This window comes from Malus domestica, chromosome 16 (genome assembly GCF_042453785.1).
Source record: "Malus domestica chromosome 16, GDT2T_hap1".
NCBI lineage: Eukaryota > Viridiplantae > Streptophyta > Magnoliopsida > Rosales > Rosaceae > Malus > Malus domestica.
This window is the reverse complement of record NC_091676.1, coordinates 36002585-36014998: the sequence shown is the minus strand read 5'-3', so window position 1 is coordinate 36014998 and position 12414 is coordinate 36002585. Positions and strand designations below refer to the sequence as shown.

Genomic DNA, 12414 nt, shown 5'->3' with positions numbered 1-12414 from the left:
TGTGGCTTGGTTACACTGCAATTTCAATTTGGGATTTGAATTTATTTACAAATAACGATCCTTTTTAAATTTAGAAAAGAGCATGTTAAAAGACCAATTTTATTTACAGGAACTTGAATAAAAAGTAGGCCATGAGTGAAAATCAACCAACAAAGTTTATGGTGATTCACTAATTTAAACTTAAACCAGCTTTGAGAGTCATACTCACCCATTCGTCCTAGAATTGGATTTTGTTTTCCACTTCATTGCATTTGAGTATTAAGCTTTGTCCATAATTCGCTAAAAAAACATTGTCTATTATGTTTGTGTACGGCTGGTTGAATTGAAGGCTTTATTAAAAGATTTCCCACAATCACAACAATTGCAGTTGGAGGAAACTACCGAATAAAATGGTAGTCAGATGTTCTTTGTTATTCTATTTTCATATAAACAATACAAATTCTTTATTTCTCATATTCTGTAAAAAAATTTAGTTTAATGAAATGTAACTAATTTGTTCTACATACTAATGTATATAACCTTTTGAATTTTAGGTAATTAATGTGACATGGTGATCATATTCGATTTGTGTCTGTTATGAGACAGTGGAGCTTTCTATATGTTTATACCCGCAACACCAGCTCACAACAATCCTCGACCCTTCTTCCTTGCTGCTCGACTTAGTTTTGAACGAAAAAGCTCCTCCAGGAATCAATTTTCTCCCCCTCATCCTTGCTGCTCCACAATGGAAGGTTGGTTTGTGCTCCTAATTTCTTTTTGGGTTATTTTTCTGCTATGACAATGTTTGGTTGGTGACTGAGAAACCTAAATAAAACTGTAATTTTGTATTATTAAAGCATCTGCATTGTTTTATCGGTCAAGCATGTTGGTTATTTGTTCTCAGAAATGTAACTTTTACTAAGTATTCTATGTTGCTGCACGGGGATCATATATGCTACCAAACTAAACTAAACTAAACTAATATAAACTGAGATAATGCATTTTCTGACTTTGATAAGTTGTCGCATCATCCTAGGACATAGTGTTTGGTGCCATTTTCATGGATTTCAGCCATATTTCTATATCAAGTATTCTCCCAGAATCGCCCCTGACAATATATCTAGGTTTCATCGAACTCTTGAGGTAATGTTTTGACTTTATTTCTTGAACAGCCCAGATGTTTTTGTTTTTGTTAAGTTGCATAACTTTAATTCGTTATGTCTTTTCAGTTTCATTAACATTCGATAACATGCAGGAGCATGAATTACTTTCTTGAATGAAACACCTACATGCAAGGAAATGCATTCTATGGTTGATTACCACATAATTTCTTCGACGATAAATGTTCTCCCACTTCTTTCATGTCTTTCTTTGTGTATCATTGTACTGGTCTAATTAACTCTTTGTAAGGACTATAATTGGAGAACAGTTCTCATGTGTCTTGCACCTTGCATATCAATGTGTACTGCAATGTTTCCATCATGTGGCTTATGCCTAATAATGTTTTATTCCTCTTCTATTCTTCCCCAATTTGTCAGGCATTCTTGAAAAAGGCATACAAATTGATGGCCTTTCAAATTTATATTTTTGGTGTCCTGAAATTGAACTCACCTAATTAAAGCCAAAATCTATTGTAAATGTGAATTACAGGCACAATTTATGTGTCTCCTCTTACCGTTTTTGTCAAAATTATGGGGAATTCCATTTGGTCAACTGCCAAACTATCTTAAAGATGGTGTAGCTTGCTTTCTAAACATGGGTACCTTATCAACTGGTAAGATATTAGCTGTCACAGCCCGTCCCGGAATTTTTAATTCCGAGGACGTGAAGTTACGAAAATGTCCCTAAACGGGACTAAAGTGCGTAATTTGGAAACTTGTTTTTACTTAAGGTTCTTAAACTTTGGTGAATTAGAATATTAATTGGTTTTAGAAACCTAAACCAAGACTTATACTTAGGTTTCTATGTTAAAAGTTTGAAATTGGGATTGGGTTGGAGACGTGGGATCCCCACATCCCTCAAAACCTTCCCCAATTCCCGTACCTTGTCCCTCTCTCTCTCCTCCCTCACGATTTCTCTCAGTTCTGTCTCTCTCTCCTTCGAACTCACACGGGCAAGCTCCAAAACCATCTAAAACTTCTACCATCGTTCAATCTAAAACCACCATTGCATTCCTGAGGACTCCACGATCACGTAGGTACCAGTTTAAGGTAAGTTTCACTTCGAAAACCCTAGTTTCTAAAGTTGCCGTGAATGTGTACTGTTCATGAGCTTTGAATTGGTTGTGTTTTAGGCCAAACCAAGCTCACAGTGAGCTTAAGGAAGTCCCAAGGAAGCTCGGAGTGCTTCGTTGGCATGAATTGGACGTCAGGATCACGAGTTGTAAGTTTGGCCGAATTCTTGAATTTTTGAAAAGTTTGATCTCGTAGTTTTTAGGCCCTAAAACTAGTCCAACGTGAAAGTAGATGTTTAGGGCTTCAAATTGGTGTAAAATTCGAGAAATTTGGATGAAAAACGAAGGAGAATAGTGGATTTGAAATATTCCCCAGTTTCCGGTGACCGGAGTCCGGCGAGGGACGACCGGAGAAGAAGAAGGAATATTCCGGTATTTTTAACGAATATTCCTAACGGCAGTAACGGTATCCGGTTAAGTTAACGGAATATTCCGGGGTTTTAACAGAATATTCCTGACGGCGTCAATTGACACCGTCAGTGTGCTTGGCACGTGGCCGCGCGTGGGGAGCGCGTAGGTCCGTGCCACGTCAGGCGCGTGGGGGCGCGTGAAACCTCCAAAAATTATTTTAAAAATATGGGGATGATCCTGAGGTTGTGTAGGTCACAGTGGTATATTCATATACCCAATTTGAGGAATATATGAGGAGTTATTAGCTAAGAATTGGGTTAGGCGTTAAATAACGCCAAATTGGTTACTTTTGTATAGGTGAGGCTTATGCGGGCATCGGGCATGGCCAAGGGATGCTCAGGGACCTTCGACACGTTGATGTATTCTGTGAGTGGGCAGTTTTGTTTTCAGTATATATATATACTTGCCGTTTTCCCAGAAATTGAAAATGCATGAAATTATGCTTTAAATAGAAATATGTGAAAAGTATATAGAACTATATGAAAAACGTGAATTGAAACGCTATGCATGAAAGTATATGAAAAGTATATAGAAATGTGAATCGAATTGCCATGCATGAAATGATATGAAATGATATATGATGCATATGTATGAATTGGTGCGGCGGACGCACAGGTGAGTATCAGGTGAGTATTTAAATACTGTTATGATGATGTTGATATATATTGAGCTCAAATCCTGCACCATAGTTTAGTGCTTATAGTATTCACCGCATCGCACGCTCGTCTTGGATCCAAGTAGATGCTAGTCGTACAGTCCACGCGGAGTGGGTACGACAGGCCAGTCGCGAGAGTGTTAGTGAGATTCCGACTGGTGGGTGACCTTAGATTATGTGCACAGATGATTATGAAAAGCACTAGAGCGTAACTTATGTGCAGAAGGCCGTACAGGTCACGCGGAGTGACTCCGGCAGAGTGTGAGAGTGATAGATTTTGAGCTCTAGGTTCAACCGTACATGGCTATTAGAGGGCCTCCGGTTGATTACTTTCTTGCACCTGATATGATTATTGTTGATGCATCCATACTTAACTGTTGAATTAGACATGGCATGACATGATTGATAAAGAAAAATGTTGAGATAGTAAAAATGAAGTTTTGAGAATATATATGTATATTTATATTTTACATTTCTGGGAAAGTATACAGGTTTTACGGAGAGGGGTTACAATGCTTTGAGAAAAAATTGGATTTGAAAAGAATTGTTTTACTGACCCACTCAATTTTGGTTTTGCGCCCCTCCAGGTTAAAGAATAGCTGAGGTGTGGTGGCTACGAGGAATTTGACGGTGTTCTGACAGATTGGACAAAATTAGGACTCACCTTCGGGTGTATCAACTTATAAATTGTATCTTAAAGCTTCCGTACTGTGCAAATGGTTACGTCACTCTCACGTGACGGCCAGCATGCCCTCCTTCGGGACGGGGTGTGTCAGTTGGTATCAGAGCATGGTTGCAATCTTGGACATCTTGAGAAGTTTCTAGTGAATTCTGTCAGAACTACACCGCCTCGTAGCAAGCCACTTAGTTAGAGGAATTTAATCTCCCTAATATAGCGGTTTAGGGAAAACTATTATTATGGTGATTCAATCTATTATAAAAAGGGACATTTTAAGACGGATTATGAGTCGAATTTGAATCACCTTATGAAATGATGAACCTGAGGGAGCGAAGTAACGGTTTAACCGTTTGGAAAAGAAGTTTTGGATTATGCAAGTCAAAGGAATCTTCCTTCTGACAAGGGGTCGAGACGACTACCTGGTTTTGGGTATGAATTTGTATCCTGGTGGAAACAGGATTGTTAATTGTTGTCACCGGAGGAAACAGCTGATTGAGAATTATTTAAGGACTTGTTTAAGGAAAAGTTTATCCCTCCGGCATTTATCGATGGTAGTAAGCAAGAGTTTGCAAGTGTGAATCAAGGAAGTTGACGATAAATGAATATTATAGAAAGTTTTTAGACTTGCCTCGTTCCATCCAGATATTTGAGACAAGGTGTCTCGAGTAAAGGAAATGTACCTTGTGCAGCAGGTACAAAATTAACACTTTGGGAAGTGTGAAATTAATAAATGTGTTTATGTGAACAGAGGGGACGCAGAATTGTGAATTGTCCCTAGAATCAGTTGTACTCAACAATTTTCCATGATATCATAGTGTCGATTCAGCAGAGTTATGGACTTGGTAGTTTGGTCGGATTGACCGTGAGTACAGAGAGATTTGATGAGTTATATGTTCAGCCGTACAGACCATGAGAAATTGGTGAGTTATAGGTTCGGCCGTACCGACCACGCGGAGTGGATCCGGCCGACGTATTATTGAGATAAGAGTTGAATCAGCCGTATTGGTCATTCTAGTTGACTTCGGCTGATATATTTCTTATTATGTATGTTCTTACCTAAAGAGTAGTAAATAAATGTAGTTGAGACGAGTGTATGTATTTTGCATTGAGTGACAAAATAGTAATGTTATATCTTTGAGAGTGGTTGCCTACTTATCGAGACAACGATGATTTATCAGTATTGCGGGCTGCAGACCGTAATATTAATAACTCATTCGTGGATTCGTTAAGCAAGCAACCCGGTAGATTATTTTATGTTAGTATTGTACTTATTTAGAATGCTTAATAATAATAGAATTTATATTGTATCAGTTAATTTTATTCCATTAGATTGGTTGTTTATAGTTGTGACTAGATGGAATGTTACGGGAAACCAGTTACTTTCCATCGATCTGGATGACCAAAGATTACTTTTGTAAGTATGCAAAGTGGATTGAGTCAGGCCGTTATTTATACTGTAAGAGCAAAGAGATTGTTTTCGAAAGGCTGTCAAAAATACTTAGCTCATGTGGTGCTAAATAATGTTGTTTGGAGTAGTGTGAATAATGTCGAAAGGGTTAGACTTTTCTTGATGTCTTCCTTGAAAGTATACCTGGATTGCCTTCAGGCAGAGATATGAGGTTCACTATTGATTTGTTGCCAGGTATAAATTTATGTTAAAGATTGGTTCATGATGAGTTAAGGGAATTGGAAATTCAGTTGAAAGAATTGGTTGATAAAATTTTCATTCAACCTAGTACAACACTTTTGAGGAGCACCAGTTTGTTGGTGAGGAAGAAAATGGATTTTAAGACTATCCTTTGATTATAGACAATGGAATCGGGTAACGATTGGGAACCGTTATCCATGGTGATGTACTGATGTTTATTTAACCAGCTCAGAAGTAATTGCGAAGATTCAAAGATTGAATTGAGATCTGGTTACTACCAATTGAATATTAAGTGACGTTGATCATAAGATGGTTTTCTGGACTTGTTATGGTCCTTATGAAGTTTGGTGATGCTATGTGGATACTCATGCTGTTTTATGAGTTGATGGATGAAGTATTCCAATAATGCCTTGATAAATTGATATCATTTTCATTGAAGATATTCTGGCATATTCTGAACCAGAGCAGAGCATGTAAATGTATTAAGTCGGTGAAGCAAAGATTGAGAGAACGTTGGTTGTATGCTAAGTAGCAAATGCTAAAGTTAGATGAATCAGGTGGCATTCTGAGATTTGTTATATATTCTTAAGGTATTCAAGTGAATCCTTAAAAGATAGCAGAAATTGAGAATTTGGAACCACGAGCCATAATTGAGATTCGGAATTTCTTAGCTTACCAGGCTATCTTGGATGGTTGTGAAAGATTTTTCAGTCCTTGCTTTGTCATTAACGAGACTGTGGAGAAAAGAGGTTATGTATGAGTGGGAAGGAAATTGTGAGCAAAGGATTCAACAACTGGAGTATTTCCTCACTCATGCACGTATTTTAGTAATCCCAGAAGATAGCGGTAATTATTGGTTTATGGTGATGGTACATTAAATATTCTTGGAGATGTATTGATGCAAATGTTAGGGTGATTGAATATGTTTCACGACAAATGGAACCTAATGAGATGAATTACCCTACTGGTGACTTGGAAGTCACGATTATCATCCTTGCTGTGAAGTTGTGGAGACATTATATGTTGATAAGAATGCAAGATTTTACAAATCAAAAGAGTCTCCAATATTTGTTTATTCGGAAGGATTTTGATATGAGGCAACAAAGGTGGATTCAATTACTTAGTGATTATGATGGTACGATCAGGGTGATCGTGAATTGTTGTAGCTGAAGCACTTGGTGAGAAGACTACAGTATGATTAATGTCTGGCACGTTTGCCAAGAGTATCATCTTGTGGATTGAAAACCAACGGAAGAAAAATTAAGAATGGAAGATCGAGAAGAAGTTATACTTGTTAAATTTCAAGTTAGGCCTGTTTGGTAAGGTCGTACTCGAAACTTAAATGTTTGACGAGGAATTTAAGAATTAACCAAGGCAAGGAAAGAAAGGAAAAAGAATGAGTACATGATTCGTGAATCAAATGGTATGTGGATACAAGAAAGTAAGAAGTATGTACCGAATGCTGAGGATTTAAAGCAAGCAATTTTGGACGAAGTACACTGTACAACTTCTGCAATATTCCAAAAGTAATGAGATCTAGTATACCATTTGACGTTTTTATTGGTCAATAGATTGAAGTAGAAAGAAGTAAACCTTTGGATTGAGACGGTTATTTTCTGTTTCGCAGTGGAAATGGAAAAATATTACTTTGGATTATGTGTACAAGTTTCATGATACATAGGATGGTTATGATTGAATTTGAAGCGATAGTTGGTCAATGTACCAAGTTAGTACATTTACTCCAGGGTTGAGTAACGGTACTTATTTGTTTTATAGAAAGAAGAATTGGTTTACGGAACTGCTAAGTTTCTTAAGTATGTTGGGTGCGCAGTTTCCGAAATAACGCCATAGGGTCCCTGAAGCGTCGTGTGAATGAAATGCTTCTGAATAGAGAAAGATTCGATCAAGAAAGAGTTTTAGTAGGCCCTGAGACTATGGATGAGTCTCCTCAAAGTATTCAGGTGATTAAGTTAACCTGAAGTAACCAGGAATGGCAAAAGAGATCAACATATTGATATGCCACTAATCGAGTATATAAGGTAAATGGTTTTATATTTTCGAAGTGTTCACCCTAGAAAAGTATAACTCAGGTTGGAAAGGAAGGCAAGTTAAATCCTAAATGAATCGGACTTAGCGTGATCATCGAAAGGTTGGTGAAGTTGATTATAGAATTGAATGGCTTCCAGATTTGTTATAAGTGCATGATGTGTTTCATGATTCGATATTTTGGAAAATTCACCACGAACAGAAATGGCGAGAATTGGAAAGGAGACAAGATAAGATTTAGACACATCAGACCATTTTTGATCACTAAAGGAATCAATAAAGTCGCATACAAGTGGTGATGTCTTCAGAGTTGGCTAAGGTACTTAATGTATTTTGGGTTCGATACGTTGTCACTAGGTGGCAGATTCGTCACATGAGATTCTGGTGCAACTATTGAGAATTAAATTGGATTCGACTTGATAAGGAACCAAGGACGACTTTGGATTGGAAAAAGAAGGTCCTGAGAATTTAGACAGAGTAAGTGGTAAAAGTATTGTGGAGGAACCATTCAACGGAAGAAGCTACGTGGGAGAAAGAGAATCGGATGAGAGAGATTTACCCGAGGCTATTGTATGAGTATGGTTGATTTAGTTGGTTGCTGGAATTTCGGGGACGAAATTCTATAAGGAGGGAAGATTGTCACAGCCCGTCCCGGAATTTTTAATTCCGAGGACGTGAAGTTACGAAAATGTCCCTAAACGGGACTAAAGTGCGTAATTTGGAAACTTGTTTTTACTTAAGGTTCTTAAACTTTGGTGAATTAGAATATTAATTGGTTTTAGAAACCTAAACCAAGACTTATACTTAGGTTTCTATGTTAAAAGTTTGAAATTGGGATTGGGTTGGAGACGTGGGATCCCCACATCCCTCAAAACCTTCCCCAATTCCCGTACCTTGTCCCTCTCTCTCTCCTCCCTCACGATTTCTCTCAGTTCTGTCTCTCTCTCCTTCGAACTCACACGGGCAAGCTCCAAAACCATCTAAAACTTCTACCATCGTTCAATCTAAAACCACCATTGCATTCCTGAGGACTCCACGATCACGTAGGTACCAGTTTAAGGTAAGTTTCACTTCGAAAACCCTAGTTTCTAAAGTTGCCGTGAATGTGTACTGTTCATGAGCTTTGAATTGGTTGTGTTTTAGGCCAAACCAAGCTCACAGTGAGCTTAAGGAAGTCCCAAGGAAGCTCGGAGTGCTTCGTTGGCATGAATTGGACGTCAGGATCACGAGTTGTAAGTTTGGCCGAATTCTTGAATTTTTGAAAAGTTTGATCTCGTAGTTTTTAGGCCCTAAAACTAGTCCAACGTGAAAGTAGATGTTTAGGGCTTCAAATTGGTGTAAAATTCGAGAAATTTGGATGAAAAACGAAGGAGAATAGTGGATTTGAAATATTCCCCAGTTTCCGGTGACCGGAGTCCGGCGAGGGACGACCGGAGAAGAAGAAGGAATATTCCGGTATTTTTAACGAATATTCCTAACGGCAGTAACGGTATCCGGTTAAGTTAACGGAATATTCCGGGGTTTTAACAGAATATTCCTGACGGCGTCAATTGACACCGTCAGTGTGCTTGGCACGTGGCCGCGCGTGGGGAGCGCGTAGGTCCGTGCCACGTCAGGCGCGTGGGGGCGCGTGAAACCTCCAAAAATTATTTTAAAAATATGGGGATGATCCTGAGGTTGTGTAGGTCACAGTGGTATATTCATATACCCAATTTGAGGAATATATGAGGAGTTATTAGCTAAGAATTGGGTTAGGCGTTAAATAACGCCAAATTGGTTACTTTTGTATAGGTGAGGCTTATGCGGGCATCGGGCATGGCCAAGGGATGCTCAGGGACCTTCGACACGTTGATGTATTCTGTGAGTGGGCAGTTTTGTTTTCAGTATATATATATACTTGCCGTTTTCCCAGAAATTGAAAATGCATGAAATTATGTTTTAAATAGAAATATGTGAAAAGTATATAGAACTATATGAAAAACGTGAATTGAAACGCTATGCATGAAAGTATATGAAAAGTATATAGAAATGTGAATCGAATTGCCATGCATGAAATGATATGAAATGATATATGATGCATATGTATGAATTGGTGCGGCGGACGCACAGGTGAGTATCAGGTGAGTATTTAAATACTGTTATGATGATGTTGATATATATTGAGCTCAAATCCTGCACCATAGTTTAGTGCTTATAGTATTCACCGCATCGCACGCTCGTCTTGGATCCAAGTAGATGCTAGTCGTACAGTCCACGCGGAGTGGGTACGACAGGCCAGTCGCGAGAGTGTTAGTGAGATTCCGACTGGTGGGTGACCTTAGATTATGTGCACAGATGATTATGAAAAGCACTAGAGCGTAACTTATGTGCAGAAGGCCGTACAGGTCACGCGGAGTGACTCCGGCAGAGTGTGAGAGTGATAGATTTTGAGCTCTAGGTTCAACCGTACATGGCTATTAGAGGGCCTCCGGTTGATTACTTTCTTGCACCTGATATGATTATTGTTGATGCATCCATACTTAACTGTTGAATTAGACATGGCATGACATGATTGATAAAGAAAAATGTTGAGATAGTAAAAATGAAGTTTTGAGAATATATATGTATATTTATATTTTACATTTCTGGGAAAGTATACAGGTTTTACGGAGAGGGGTTACAATGCTTTGAGAAAAAATTGGATTTGAAAAGAATTGTTTTACTGACCCACTCAATTTTGGTTTTGCGCCCCTCCAGGTTAAAGAATAGCTGAGGTGTGGTGGCTACGAGGAATTTGACGGTGTTCTGACAGATTGGACAAAATTAGGACTCACCTTCGGGTGTATCAACTTATAAATTGTATCTTAAAGCTTCCGTACTGTGCAAATGGTTACGTCACTCTCACGTGACGGCCAGCATGCCCTCCTTCGGGACGGGGTGTGTCATTAGCTGCCGCCTTCTCTTCTCTTTGAAACTTATTTAATTCATTTAATTTCTCATGCTAAATATCATATCATATCAGCTCAGCCTACGGAAAAAAAAAAAAAAAGAGAGAGAGAGGGAGAGAGAGGAGAAATTATATGTGGCATAGTATGTGCATATGTCGTAATTTGCATAGGCTGATGTTGTAGGAATGACTCTCTAGCTGAGTTGGTTATAACATCTCCCTCAACAAGAAAGAACCAAACATAATTGATTCTTATCAAACAATGCATTTTTATAAGATTTCATGAGTGTTGAAGTTTGTCCTCAATGTTCTCATATTGTCAAAACTATTATATATGTTACGAATGGTCTGATAGTATTCATATAGGGTTTAGGGTTCAGTGTTCACATTCTTGCATCGTGTGTTTTTAATCTTTTTTGACCAACTACTATGTTCTGATTTATTATCCTGTTAGTTAACTCTCTATGTACTTTTGTGTAGCCATGGGTAATGAAAAGGTAAACAGTTATTGGGAAAAAGAATTGGCACCAAATTTTGACAGAAGTGGGACCGAGAAATTTATTCGTGCCAAATAAGTTGTTTTCTAAAATTAATTATGAGCTTTATGTGCAACGTGGAGAATGTGTGGGTCATTATTTCTTTCTGCTTTTAACTTTCTTGGGAACTTTCAGGTATGAGGGAAGACTGGGTTGCAAAAAATGCAAAACAACTAGCTCCTAAACCAGTAGATATGAGCGTCGGTTCCAACAATTTGGTAGAGGATGGAGCAAGAGGAAGCGATGCTTCTTACGGTGGCGGAAGCTGCTCCTCCAGTGGCAAGATCCCGTGGGGTAGATTTTAACTGTTGCAAAATAATGGTCAGTTGGTGGGACGATATTGACTTCACCAAGGGACAAAGGAGACATGGTATGGTAAATATGAAGTACAACTTTTTTGTTACGTATTAGATCAAACTGGTTTGAGCATGATAGAGTTGATTGGTACAAGTATGAATGGTTTTAAAAAATTTGATGAAAAGGTATTGTTTGAGACGTATGATGGCTAGAAGATAAACAATGGGTTTTAATAGAAAACGTAGACAGTTCAAATTTCAGATTTATATTAGTGAATTTTGTTTGAAAATTGGATTTATATCTGCAATTCACATTTATATTATATTTTTCTTCGGAAGTGGTCTTCTCCAATTTTGAAACTACATTCTCCTACCCTCTATATCTACTAAATGAATGATATGCATACCCAGTATCTAACAATGTTCATTAGCCTCCGCAAGCATGAACATACCTTAATATATTCTCCATCTTACAAATAAGTGGCCAACTATTTTTACATATTTGTTCTCAGCTGGACGATGCTTGTAATTTTATAGTGGCTTTCTTCTTTTTTTCCCTCCACTCTACCATGACTATTCAATCTTTTTTTTAGGTTTTGAACAATACCATTAAATGGGTTTCAACATTGAATTTAATAAACCTCTAATACAGGTTTGTAGTTTTGATTTGGCTTTTATGTTTTCCACCATCACAGATTTTCCCTGATTCTTTCTATTATTTTTTATACTTATAAATGAAATGGTTCCCTGGATTGCAGTTACTTTTCAGCATCTGACAACACTGATATAGCATTTGGTGTACACTTCACTTTTGAAACCCAATCAGAATTATGGCCCGGTCAGTATTGAGGATCTGATAATTCCAAGTCTCTCTTTTCTCTCCCTATATGTAGTTTAATATAATTGAACAGCTCTATTTAATTTAAGATTTAGTTAGAAGTGTTTGAGATTTAATTAAGTGATAGTTTGGTTTCATAGATCAATAGTAGAAAGGAAATGTACGAT

At 37.8% G+C, this 12414-nt stretch overlaps 1 long non-coding RNA gene across 1 annotated transcript; it reads left to right on the top strand.

Moving 5' to 3' along the window:
- Window positions 1–210: 210 nt before the first annotated feature.
- LOC139193177 (uncharacterized) lies at window positions 211–1495 on the top strand. Its single transcript, XR_011577580.1, has 4 exons — window positions 211–392; window positions 534–731; window positions 1016–1122; window positions 1235–1495. It is a non-coding gene; the product is annotated as an uncharacterized lncRNA (long non-coding RNA).
- The last annotated feature ends 10919 nt before the right edge of the window (window positions 1496–12414 follow it).